Source organism: Tenrec ecaudatus, chromosome 5, assembly GCF_050624435.1.
Source record: "Tenrec ecaudatus isolate mTenEca1 chromosome 5, mTenEca1.hap1, whole genome shotgun sequence".
Taxonomy (NCBI): Eukaryota; Metazoa; Chordata; class Mammalia; order Afrosoricida; family Tenrecidae; genus Tenrec; species Tenrec ecaudatus.
The window spans coordinates 126,200,365-126,205,328 of NC_134534.1; positions in this window are offsets into that span (position 1 = coordinate 126,200,365).

The following is a 4,964-nucleotide window of genomic DNA, read 5'->3' on the forward strand; positions in this document are numbered from 1 at the left end:
GAAGAAATGGGTCTCATTCAACATATCCAATCCTAATATCAGAGGCCTTTGGGGATGTGTGTGTCCCACTAATTACACCCAAATTTTATTTCCTCAAAACATTTTTTTCTATTCCATTCGAAATACCCTCCATTACCAAAAACATGATTGCAAAAAATTTCAAAGCCCCCCTCCAAGAAAACAGCCTTGAAAAGATAAAGAGGGAAATGTATTCTTATTTTCATCAGCAATAAATACTTGTCAATCTCTTAACCATTCTGAAACTTTGCTCTCTAAAGAATCAATTGAATGACTTTGGAGGCAATGATGGGTAATATCAAACAGAGATGATATAGGTTTAATTTTTGTGGGGGTCATAAGGTATTTTAATATCTAAGGTGGTTTCTAAGAATATCACTAATCCCACTGAAGAATATAAAATTTTAAAGTACAATCAATGGCCAAAATGGTCAGTGCCTTAAGAAGCACATCGATCTAATATGCCTTCGGAAATCCAGAAGAAGGCGAAGTTAGCATATTCATGAAACTTCACAAGTTAGTAAACGCTAGTCACCCCTATCCTAGCATTTCCCATGGTCCCTCACAGAGCGGGGCTTTGCAACTGCTCTGTGCTTGTTTTCCTGCTTGAGCATTAGAGAGCAGGAACCCTGGTGGCATAGTGGTTACCCACTGGGCTGATAACCACAAGGACAGCAGTTGGAAACCACCAGCCACTCTGTGGAGAAAGATGAGGCATTCTACTCCATTAAACAGTTACCCTATCAGAACCCATGGGGCAAATCTACCCAGAATCGACTTTTGATAGTGCGCTTGGTTTTGGTTTGAGTATTAGAAATGTCCTTCAAAGTAGAGTGGTCCCGGTGATGTCCAAACAACACTAAGGTATTAATATAAAAGTTGGTAGTGGGAACCTGTACAGTGGTATCAGGGAAGAAAGACTTGTCAATCTGCCTCTATAAAGATCGCGGCCAAGAAAAGTCAAACCACAGCTCTGCTTCTTAACACACATAGGTGTTCAAGCGTCTGAAGACTCAACAGCAATGGGCGTAGTTTGGTTGGGTTTGAGGGTAGCCATTGCATCTGTTTCTGTATCTCAGAAACAGCTGGGAAGTTGCGAAATGTTAGCAGTGTAACAGTGAGTCTAGCCTGAGATTTCAAAAGATATAAAATTATTTCGCATTTTCTTTTGCCAAGATAAACATAAAGGGGAGGTAAATCCCACCTCTCTAATTAGATACAGCAAGTCTCTCATTTCAATTTACTTCTGTTTTAGTTTGCTGTTGCCACATAATAAATTGCTGCACACCGAGTCCCTTAAAACAACACCTATTTACTACCTTTCTGCTGGGAAGGTCAGAAGTGCAGTTGCGTTAGATGAGGTCCTCACGGCCGAATCAGGAAGGCGCTCACGTTGGAGGTTCCAGGACAGAATCTATGCCCAAGTTCATTCAAGTTGAGGTCAGAGTTCAGTCCTGGGAGTGATGACACATCAGGGTCACAGTTTCACTACAGTCAAAGTAGAGAGGACATCCAGGGTTATTAAGACACTAATTATTAGAACGCTTCCTACCGCTTTCTTTTATAGCAAAAACGCTATACATGCACTCGGTATGTGTATAAATAACAAAAGTCCTTCATTTAAAAAAATAGATGAAGGAACTGTGGTTAGAGAACAGGGGAGAACAAGATCTTACTTCCCACGTTTTCCACCCACACATGCTGGCCCTGTCCCCAGTCTTTGAAAAATTAATCTTGGCTCACTGTGCTCTTTAAGGTTGCTGATGTTGTTGTGAGCCGCGGAGTAGGTTAAACTCATAAGGAAGCTGTATAGAACAGAATGAAGCATCACCCACTCTGGCACCATTCTCACAATTGTGATGTTTGAGCCATTTCATCAATCCATCTCCAAGACAGAAATGTGCTTCTTTGAAGACAGATTTGTTTGTTCTTCTGGAAGTCGACAGTACCATCTACGAGGTGGAGTGGCTCACACCGTCGGAATACATACTTTTCACTGGCTGATTTCCAAAAGTACCTCACCAGGCCTTTCTTTCATCCTAATTTAAAAGCTCTGCAGAAACCTGAACAGCATCCTAGCAGCATACAAGTGCCACTGAAAGGATTCTGTACATGAGGTGATTGGCTGTATAGGCAGCTATGAATTATTTTTTCATTTTGAAATGATTAGCATCTGAATATTACTTGTTATTTAAAAAAGCATTTTATTGGGGCTCTTATAGCTCTTATCACAATCCATGCATCCATCCATTGTGTCAAGCACATTTGTACATATGTTGCCATCGTCATATTCAAAATAATTTCTACTTGAGCCCTTCATATCAGTTAAGTTCCCCCTCCCCCACCCTCCCTCCCTCATGAAACTGATAATTTAGAAATTATTAGTTTTTTTCATGTCTTACACTTATAGCTGTCTCCCTTCACCCACTTTTCTCTTGTTTGTCCCCCTGGCAGGGGGTTATATATTGATCATTGTGATCGGTTCCCCCTCTCCCCCCCCACCTTCTCCTTCCCTTCCTGGTATAGCTACTCTTGCTATTGGTCCTCAGATGGTTATCCCGAATTCCGTGCAAGCTGTTATCTGTACCAGTGTACATGCTCTGGTCTATATGGATTTGTAAGGTTGAATTGGGATCATGATACTGGTGGGGAGGAAGCATTAAAGAACTAGAGCAGTGATTCTCAACCTCTGGGTCACGACCCCTTTGGGGGTCGAATGACCCTTTAACAGGGGTTGCCCAATTCATAACAGTAGCAAAATTACAGTTCTGAGGTAGCAATGAAAAAAAGTTTATGGTTAGAGGTCACTACACATGAGGGACTGTATTAAAGAGTCGTGGCATTAGGAAGGTTGAGAACCACTGAACTAGAGGAATGTTGTATTTCCTTGGTGCTACACTGCACGCTGACTGGCTCATCTCCTCCTTGTAACCCTTCTGTGAAAGGATGTCCAATTGTCTACAGATGGGCTTTTGGTCTCTACTCCATACTCCCCCTCATTCACATCGATATAATTTTTTGTTCTTGGTCTTTGATGCCTGATACATGATCCCATGGATATCTCCTGATCACACAGGCTGATTTGCTTCTTTCATGTGGGCTTTATTACTTCTCAACTGGATGGCTGCTTATTTGTCTTCAAGCCCTTAAGACTCCAGATGCTATATCTTTTGATAGCCAGATACTATCAGCTTTCTTCACCACATGTGCTTATGCTGCCATTTTGTCTTCAGTGATAGTGTGAGGAAGATTAGCATCACGAATGCAGGTTATTAGAACAAAATGTTCTTGCATTGAGGGAGTACTTGAACAGAGGGCCAATGTTCATCTGTCTGCTACCTGAATACTTCACATATGAATATATGTACATAAATCTATTTCCCTATCGTTATACATAAATATGCTTATATATGTACATGCCTGTGTCTAGACCTCTATAAGTGTCCTTTGCCTCTTAGCTCTTTATTTTATTTCCTTTTACTTTACTCTTGTTCCACTATCATGTTTGAGCTTCATTCAGGGGATTTCAGTAATTCCTCTTGGCTACATTGCACTTGATCAAGCCCCACTAGGAATCCTATGCTCTCCTTGCCATCGGTTTTAGGTCACATGTTGTTCCCATGTCCCCAGATTTGTAAATCTCAGTTGTTTTTTACCTTAAAAGTGTTAGAAAACATATGAATTTCCAGATACTGAAAACATCAAAGAAATGGATTGCTTCTAATATCACATACCCTTCACTGTGGTAAACAATTGTGGTCCCCATCCCTAGTGGAGGTAGATGGGAATGTTCAGCCATTGAACGTCATACACTGAAGACGCCTTTATCTTAAACTTTCCCATCCTAGAAATGTTTGAAATTGAATTTTGAGTGAGGGATTTCAAATTAGTGTAAAATTGCATAAAATAATTTAGAAAAGTAATTTTATTTACTCCAAAGACCTGAAATGAAGTCTACGTGTTTGTAAGAGGTTCATGGACTCAGGAATAGGAAGGTTGAGGAATAGAGGCCGCCCAGTGGTGACTTAGAAGAAAGAACTGGTGGTCTGCATCCTCAGAATTAATCATTGAAAACCCTACAAGGACAGTAATACTCTGATGCACATGGAGGTACCATGAGTGGGAGTCTAGTCGGTGAGGAGACTGGAGGACAAAAGCTGAACTAATAATACAACCTGTTAAATTCCCTACGTGCTTGGGGGTCTCTAGCTCTGAACTAGGCACTGCTAGCATTGCAATAATTTTTTTAGGTGATATGCTTAAGCTGAAAGTGATCCTACTCATGGAGGTAGATAAAAAACAGCCTGTGACCAGTCATCCTCTGTTCAACCTGAGACATGCATTTTGTACTTTAGCCACGGGAAAGGTGGTAACTGCCCATAGGACCTCCATGCATCATGCTTTAAATATCGATCTTTCCTCTGTGTCCCTCAGCTCTTGCAGAACCGCAGCATCTCCAGTCACATGCCCCATAATTCCATAGTCTATTTGCTCTTCAAATTCTTGCTCTTGTAATGAATGACTGTATTGTATGACAGGATGCAGTTACATTTTACTTATTTTTTTTAACTTTTCATCAATTTACTGCTTCTCTTTGACATGTGGAGAGCTGATAAGTTAAACTTAAAAGAATAGAAAAAATTAATTTAAGTATATTATTGAGTGGCGTAACCTTCTAAGATCAAAAGCAAACAGGCAACTGAACTATATGAATTTGAGCATAAATGTAAACTACTACCCCTCTGTTTTTAAAACATTCTGGGAAAATCCAATAGCTATCATGCCCAAAATTTAAAGGCTTTCTACCAGATACTTGGATTACAACTGTAGATTAAATAAAATTCCTTCTTCAAGTAGTTTATATTCTAGTGAAGAAAACAGAAAATAACTTTTAAAATGTTGCACATATTCTAATCTCCATAGTGTGGAGTGATTTAAAGGAGAGG